Source organism: Myotis brandtii, unplaced genomic scaffold (assembly GCF_000412655.1).
Source record: "Myotis brandtii unplaced genomic scaffold, ASM41265v1 scaffold181, whole genome shotgun sequence".
Lineage (NCBI taxonomy): Eukaryota > Metazoa > Chordata > Mammalia > Chiroptera > Vespertilionidae > Myotis > Myotis brandtii.
The window spans coordinates 1,950,294-1,958,963 of record NW_005356712.1 but is presented as its reverse complement, the minus strand read 5'-3'; the positions used below and the strand labels follow the sequence as shown (position 1 = coordinate 1,958,963).

At 56.4% G+C, this 8,670-nt stretch overlaps 1 long non-coding RNA gene across 1 annotated transcript in view; it reads right to left on the bottom strand.

Annotated features, from left to right (window-relative positions):
* The window catches only part of LOC106725688, an 89,493-nt gene that overhangs the window by 9,870 nt on the left and 70,953 nt on the right, over positions 1-8,670 (bottom strand). Inside the window, exon 3 of the long non-coding RNA XR_001361615.1 lies at positions 104-299. This is a non-coding gene — a long non-coding RNA (uncharacterized LOC106725688). The remainder of the gene's footprint in view (positions 1-103; positions 300-8,670) is intronic.

Sequence of the window (8,670 nt, the reverse complement as noted above, 5' to 3'; positions counted from 1 at the left end):
GCAGCCACACCTGGCCCTGCAGCCTTCAAATGACTGCAGCGGCCTGGGGTCGCCAGCCGGCCTCCCTTTAAGCCCAGGCATCTCTGAGCTGGCGGGGGTTCACCTGATGGGGGTGCGGTGCCCCGGAGGGCTGGCCAAGTGGCGACACATCGCACATCGGGAGCCGAAGACGCTCTCCTGCTCCTCCCTCGGGGACTGTGCCCTCCTGGGAGAGAGAGAAGGCAGCGAGGCAGGCAGACGGCAGGCAGAGTGAGCACCTGCTTCCGTCCAGCACCATGGGCAGCTCTGGGGTTTATGTCCTGAAATTAGAGAATAAAGTGATTTTTTAATTAATGTTTTTATCTTTCAATTACACTTGACATTCAATAACATATTAGCCTCAGGTGTACAGCACGGGGGTTAGGCATTTGTACAGCTTAGGACGTGACCCCCCACTAGCTCCAGTCCCCACCTGGCACCACACGGTTATTACAGTAACGACTGTCTGCTCCCTGCGCTTCACACCCCAGGACTGTGCTGTAACTACCAGCTGTGCTCAATCCCCTCACCTTTTCCACCCAGTCCCCAGCCCCCTCCCTCTGGCAGCCAGTAGTCTGTTCTCTGTCTATGAGTTTGTTTCTGTTTTGTTTATTCATTTATTTTGTCCTATAGATTCCACATACTAGTACAAGTAAAATCGTATGGTGTTTGTTTTTCTCTTATTTCACTTAACACATTAGCCTCCAGGTCCATAAACAGTGTTACAAATGGTAAGATTTCGTTCTTTTTCATGGCCAAGTAATATTCCATTGTTTGTTGGGAATCACATGGTGGTTGTTGTTATTTAAGGCCGTGTCTGAGAGTGAGAACTTGGGAGTTAGAAAGACCCAGGTGTCAGCCTCGCTCTGCTACCTCCTAGCTGTGTGTCTATGTGTAAGTGGCTTAACCTCTCTGAGCTTCAGGTCCCTCATTTCCCAATGAGGATAAGTACCAATCTCATAAGGTTGCCATAGAAATGAGTAGAGCTATTGCATGCAGAGCACTTAGTCCAGTGCCTGATTGCGTTAATATCATTACTGACACTAAAAAAATAAAAAATAAATTAGGGGGTTTCTGTTGCCCAGGGGAAGCTTATGCTACATTTTTGGGATGGGCAAAAGGTCAAAGCGCCTGGAACACCAAATTCTCAAGAGAGTCACTCCTCCCAGCTGCCGCCCTCCGTACGTCTCTCCTCCACGCAGAAGAACCCAGAGCCTCCTAAGCAGTGGGCGAGCCCCACGTGTCCCCACCCCGACACGTCATCCACATTCCAACAGACCTGTTCCGGCATCGGTGCACCGGTGGGAGGCGCGGGGACTGCCGGCGTTCCCACACCCTGAGTCCCGCCCCGCCCCTTCTATCGCTGTGGCCCACCGTGCACACGGGGCTCAGGGCAGTTTTCCGTTTTGTTTTTCTTTTTCTTCCATTGCCAATGGGATTTATCAAACCATTTCTCAAGGTGTAATGCTGGTCCCTGTCACAACCTACTCCGAATCTAAAACCAAAATAAACAACACCAACCATATCGAACACACACACACACACACACACACACATACATACATACACACAGTTTTTCCCCTCCAGTCTCCCTCACCTCCACCCTATTTCTGGATGAAGTGATCTTAACCTAAGGGAATCCATGACCTCCCACTAAGCTTTTATGTATAAAAATATCAGCATTTTGGTGCAGAACAGTACATATTTCTCACCAGTTTCCCAAAGGAACCAACTTGGAATCGTTCGCAAAATCTGTCTTGACTCTCAGGTTATGGCAGAGATTGTCGCCTCCCCAGAGCCATTGCCCTTTCATCCCTAGTAATAAAACCCATTTTTAACTGGGTCCATAGCCACCCAGAGTACAGATTGCACTTCCCAGCCTCCCTTGCAGCTAGGTGTGGCCATGTGACTAACGCTGGCCAATGAGATGTAGGCAGACATTCGGTGTGGTAGCTTTCAGAAACTTCTTTAGCTTTTTGTGCGTGTGCTTCTTCCTTCTTCTTCCTTCCTCCCTTCTCGCTGGATGGAATGTGGATATGATGGCTGGAACGCAAGTGGCTCTCTGGTCCATGAGGTGGCTTTGGGAACGGAGCCCACAGAGACAAAACAGTAAGATGGGAAGGTCTCCGTTTCTAGACTTTGTGGAGGAGGAGCCCCATGTCAGTACCAGACAGTCTCTGGGCTTGGACATGAGGGAGAAAAACCTCTCTCTTGTTTCAGCCGCTGTTATTTTGACTGCTATTCACAGCTAAAGCTCATCTTGTATTCAGGGCGAAACAGCTGCAAACAGGAGTCTTGTGTGCTCATAGCTCTCCTTGTCCATCTCTATCGTCCTCTCCAGCTCCTCTCGCCCCCCCCCCCTCAAACCACAAGCACCCTCTCAGGCTGAACCCACCCAGGAGCCAGCTGCCAATTCCCAGACCCAAAAGCAACACAAAACAGACCGACAGACAAACTTGTTTCCAAAGCAGTTGCCTAGCGTCATGGTCACCAACTGGTGGAACCAGCTCGGCCCGGACCTCAGAGGTGCCTGGGAAAGGGACGTCAAAATGCCACTCGCTCCAGCTCTCCCCGCCCAAAGGCCTCAGAGCCACCCCCTGCCTACGCGCCTCAGAACGGCCCTGAAATGCCCACACCCTGAGGAGAGGCGCCGCGCCCCCGGCCGGGGCTCCTGGCGGAGGAGCAGGGGACTGGCCCTCAGAAGCGGGTGCTGAGAATGCGCTTTTGGAGCCGCACCAGGAAGCACGAGGACAGAGGTGGGAGGGCAGCCCCTCGGGACAGTCCAGGCTACGCCCTGGTTCCGGGAGGAGCAGAGGCTGGCTTCTCCCCGGGCCGCTGGCCAGCGGGCGCTCCACTGGGTAGTGAGGCTGGCGCCGATGCAGAGGGAAGAGGCAGCCAGGCTCCCGCGCTATGATGTCAAACGCTCTGAACCGGCGGCCACAGGCCTGGCTTCTGCTTCTCACTCACGGGCCACAGCTAGTTACACGGCTCCTCCCACCCCAGGTGCTAGGAAGGTGCTACCCAGCAGGCGCCCGGGACCTGGCTGCGCCCCGATGTGCGCCCGGTCCTGTGCCCAGTGTCGCTGACCCGGCCACAGTCACACGCAAGTCCCCGCCCTCAGCCCTCATGGCCTGACGTTCGGAGGGAGGAGGCAGAAAGCAAACACGACAGAGGGTAGCTTATGACGTAGGGGCAAGTGCCGCAGAAGACGAGGCAGTCAGCCGAGGAGAGACTGGGCCTCAGGGCCAGCGGGTGGGGGTCTCTGAGGATGTGGAATTCCAGTGGAGCCAGGATGGAGGGAGAGACAGCCTGGAGGTGGGGGGGGCCCCGGGCAGTGGTGGCAGCGGAGGGTGTGGGGTCCTCAGACAGGAATGGGTGTGGTTCTCCTGTCTGGGGACAGAAAGGGGGTCACTGGGCCTCAGCACGGGGAGGGAGGGAGGGAGGGTGGCAGCAGGGAACGGGATCAGAAAGGTAGCCAGCAGCCTTCGTTTCCTCCATAGACCTGTCAGCACCTGAAATGGCTTTAGCTGTTGATTTGATGACTTGTTAATGGACAGACATGAGAGCAGTCGCTTGTCTCGTTCCCTCCCCGCCTCCTCGCTGGCGCCTCGCGGGTGCTTTGCATGTAAGAACGAGTAACTATGAATGAACGCGCGAGCGAGTGAGCGAGCCCAGGCGCGCCCTTGCTGGGCTGCTTCGGAGCCGGTCAGCGAGATCGCACTCCGCGTAGCCTTTTCAGCATGAAGCAGGGTGGACAATGTCCCGCTGCGGCCGAGGGTTGCCGTGAGGATGAAGAGGTGAGGCACATGGAGCATTTAGCAGAGCCTGGCGGGAAGTGGGCCTCAAATCACGGGGCTTTGTTTTGGGTTTGTTCAGAGAATCACACGGCTGCTAGGAGCCCGGACCCTGCAGCCAGACTGAGTGGGTCTGATAACTGCTCTGCCGCTCAGAAGCTGTGTGACCCTGACCCCGTCACTTAACCTCTCTGTGCCTCAATATTATCGTCCTCCAGTGGAGAGAATAAACTGTCTTAGAGCAACTTGGGTGAGGAATACTTAAGTTGACATCTATAAACACAACTGGTGCAAAGCACTAATGCTTGCTATTCTTACTGTTAGGATTGTTATTATAATTTTCTGTAGAGGTGGTCAGAGGAGCTGATCCCCTGGACAGAGCTTTGGAGGCAATAACAGGAGGCTGCTAGGGCTCAGTCAATAGCGTTACCTTCCTAGGACTGTGAGGCACAGGCTTGTTGAGGGCGGGACCGTGTGATTGTTATGTTATTTGATTTATTAGCCATTTGGTTTTGTATGGGTGTGCGGCAGAAGCAGAGCACAGGGCCCCACGTTCAGACACAGTTGGGTTCAGAACCCACAAGCGGGTGGCCTTGAACAAGTCACATCATGCCTCGAACCTCAGTTTCCTCATCTGTAAAATGGGATGATGATAATAGGAACCTCTGAGGGGGGGAGGGGGGACTGATGTGAAGATTAAATAAAAACATGCTTGGAAAGCACTTCGCTTGGGGTCTGGCACCTTCTAGGCGCTAGCTCGGGAGATGTTAGTGAATAACCCAGAGCTGTCACTGTGTGGGGTCTCTCACGTGTGTGCACAGGGCTGCTAACACATCTTACTCAGCCAAGATACACTGAGCTCCGCAAGGCACCAGGCACTCTTGGGGGGGGGGGGGGGGGGGGGGGGCTGCTGCGAACAGGACACCCAGTAATTCTGCCCTCAGGAGCCAAGGTCTTCTGTGGGGCCTGAGGGAAGGAGAGAAGACAGGAGCGTGTGGCCCCCATGGCCAGAGACCTGCTGGCTCTGGGAACTCCGAGAGAGGGAGCTTGGAGTTGGTCTTCCGGGGCTTGGAGCCTAGTGGGGGCGGGGTTGTCCCCACACCCGGAAGAGAGTTCCAAACCCTTGGAATTGCAGCTAAAACATGAGGCAGAAATGTCCTGCAGAAACCCTTGCCTTTAAGGGAGTCACAGAGGCCTTCCAGCCCCTCCCACCATGGCTGCCCCGCAGGTGCAGGCCGAGGAGCTGGGGAGGAAGGGAGGGCATGGGGTTTCTTTCTGCGTGAAAAGCAAAGGCACAGAGTCAGGCGAGGACAAGCCTGTGTCTGTCTGTCTGCCTGGCACCACCTGTGCGGCTGCGGGCTTCTCCCCGGGCCCGTGTCCAGGATGCTGGTGATGCCACCCTCACCCTGGCTGGTCTGTTTGAGGGTTCACTGTGGTCCTTCCGTGTTGTGGACGAAAGGGGCCACATGCTGACCTGACAAGCTCAGGGAAGGCCTGCATGGCAGTCTTGCAAACTCAGAGACCTAAAGTCACCACAAAGGATGGTCTGAAATTAAACTGTAACTAAAAGCAGTGATGGTGGGCAGCTACTACGTCCTAGGCCAGTATCTTCACTGACAAGGTCAGCCTTTACCTTCACTGAGCCTGTCTGTCTTTTTGCATCTATGATAACATATCCTGGAAATGTCTGGGTAACTTGTAACTTCCCTTTTTCTGGAGCCCCTGGGGCACCACCAAATGTGGTGGGTGCCAGGACAGATACTACAAATTCCTTCATTATCATGTTAATTGATCCTGCACCCACCTAAGTATGTGTCCATCATTTTACTTTTTTAAAAAATATATTTTATTGATTTTTTACAGAGAGGAAGGGAAGGGATAGAGAGTTAGAAACATCGATCAGCTGCCTCCTGCACACTCCCCACCGGGGTTGTGCCCGCAACCAAGGTACATGCCCCTGACCGGAATCGAACCTGGGACCCTCGAGTCTGCAGGCCGATGCTCTATCCACTGAGCCAAACCGGATAGGGCCATCATTTCACTTTTTATCCAATCCCAGGGGTTTCCCTGCTTTGCTTTATCCCTCCTCCTTAATCTATCACCAATGAATTTCATGTAACCCACCTACGTCCCTCCTTTGATTGCAAATGTATAAATACAGATGTAACCCCGCCATTCTCCGGAGCACTATCTCAATTCGTTGAGGTTCTGCTTCCCGGCATATGTCGACAGTTTGGCTCAGATAAACTCACAAAAATTCTTTACAGGTTTCAATGTGTTTTTTTTTTACGTTAACAGTGTGGAAGCTCCAAGAAGATGGCAGCCTAAAGCACCCCATCCCTGGGCCTGGGGCCTAGCACCCCCACACCCTCCAAGGGCCTCCTTCCCAGGAGAACCAGCCTGGACGCTCCCTCCTCCCTGGCCCCCCCGGGCCTGGCCCTGTGTTCTCACCCAGGGAGCTTGCTGTCATTCTCCTCGGGGGTCAGCTGACTCCTCCCGAGGTGGCTGGGTCAGCAGGACAAGCAGCTGCCTCCCTGCTCAGCTTCCCCGAGCAGAAGGCTGGCCTGACCCCAAAATGCAGCAAGTGTCCAGTGGGGGCGGGACAGCAGGCCCGTGGGAGGGTCACCGCACAGGACCCGGGCAGCAGAGTCCATTCTGGCTGCTCCCGTGGCTCCCAAGTCCCACTGGCTCAGGCTCCAACCCTCAGCCCGCTGTGTGGCCCAGGGCAGGTGGCTTTACCTCTCTGAGCCATGAGAATTCAATGCAGTCACAAGTAAAAGAGCTGAGCCCAGGGCCTGGTACACAGTCAGTGCTCAGTACGTGGAAGTGGTGACCATGATTATAAGAGGCGCAGAGCAGAGGGCTCAAGAGCGACACTGCCCAGGTTCGAATCCCAGCTCTGCCACTTAACAGAGACTGTATACATGGGCAAGTCACGTCATCTCGCTGTACCTCCGTTTCCTCATCTGTAAAATGGGGTAATGACAGTCCCTTCCTTGTAGGGCCACGGGAAGATTAGATGAATATACGTAAATTGAAAGTGCTTAGAATAGAACCTGCCACATGGAAAGTGCCAGATAAATGCCAATGATGCCTACATCTGTTTGCTGGCTGCACACCCTCTCCTCCCGCCCCAGGGCCTCGATGCTGCAGGCACTCTCCGATGAGAAGGTGGATGAGGCCCCGAGGCTGTCCCCACCTCCTCCCAGGCTCTGTGGGGCCATGGAGGGCGGCCTGCAGAGGAAGAAGAGGAGGGGCTTTGAAATAATTCCACCTGCAGACTCGCCCACAGACACACACAGCCCGACAGACACACCACCCACTCAAACCCACAGCAAACCCACAGCAAACCATGGGACCCAGCCGCTCCCCCTTCCCACCCACCCGGAGCCCTCACCCGGCCCCGGCCCAGGCCCCAGGCCCCAGGCCAGGCAGCGCCCTCTGGGCCATGCAGTCACCCTCTATCCTGGCTCCACACCAGCCGCCTGGCCCCGCAGTAATTACAGAGAGCGCCGAGGCTCAGGCCCAGCTGTGACGTCAGCCCGAAGCTTCCAGCTGGATGATCTCACCCCGCACAAGCGGGGACCCAGGCACTGGGATGTGGTGCAGGGGCCAGGCCGGGGCTCAGCCTCCCTCTGGATAGAGGGCGAGGTGGGTGGGGTCCGCTCAGCAGGCATCAGACATTCAGGAACAACCCAGACCCCCGCCCGGGCCCTGCCGCCCCACAGCTGTGTGCAGGGGCCGAACCCTGCGCCCGTTTCCTCGCCTGCCAAGTGGGTGGTGGCGACACCCCTGCTGTTGTGAGGCTGCAGGTGCTCGCCGCGCGGTGGGCACGCAGGGCGCTCAGGGATGGTGAGTGCTGGTACCTCCATGTTCTTATTTTTAGCAACTGCCTCATGCGGGCACTGCTTCACATCACAAGGATTTCTCAGCCAGTGACTCACTGAATTCCTTCGCACCCCCACCCCACCCACAGGCCAGGGGGCCGAGCCCCAGAAGCTCACAGAGGGAACGCAGGCCTCAGATGGCCCACCTGTCGGGGGCAGATCAAAGACAGGGGCCCTCCCATCAAAGGGGGGTTTGTAGTCATTCCCCAAGCCCCCGGGGGTGGGGGTGGGCGGGGAGCAGGGAATTGGAGAACAGGTCCTCTCTGCGCTTCGCATGTCAGACCAGGCCCCCTGCCGGAATCGCACCTGTTGAGAAGTTTCACTATTAACATCAGCATAACAACGTGGAGGCCACCATTGTCACCCGGTCCTCCTCCGGCAGCTTCCTTTCGCCCGGCACAGCGAGCTGTGGGTGAGAACTCAACGCTGAAAAGACGGCCGCCCAGCGCGGGAGGTGATGTGCCAGCTTCATCCTCCGACCGTCCTCTGACCTGGGGGACCAGCGAACCCCCTTTCTGAGAAGGAAGCTGCCAGAGGAGGACGTGCTGACAGTGGTGGCCTCCACGTTGTTACGATGATGTGAATAATGAAACTTCTCAACAGGTGCGATTCCCAGGCAGGGGGTCGGGTCTGACATGTGAAGCGTAGAGAGGACCTGTTCTCCAATTCCCCGCCCCCCCCTCGGCCCCCGGGGCCTTGGAGAATGACTACAAACCCCCCTCAGGACACACCCGCAAGCAGGCGGCTCTGAGGTCCACTTTACAGGTGGGAAAGGGGCAGTTCAGGGCGCTTGGGAGTAAGTGAGAGCCCTGGCCGGCGCTGGGGGCAAGCTCTGAGCGCTTGGAGGCGGCTGCAACCCAGGGCCATTGGCCTTCAAATCCATGGCTCCCAGGTCCCTGGTCCCCTTCTGCGGTCCCCGGGGGCGGCAGGATCAGTAGGCGCGGGGGCGGGGAGGGAGGGGAGTATTTGCA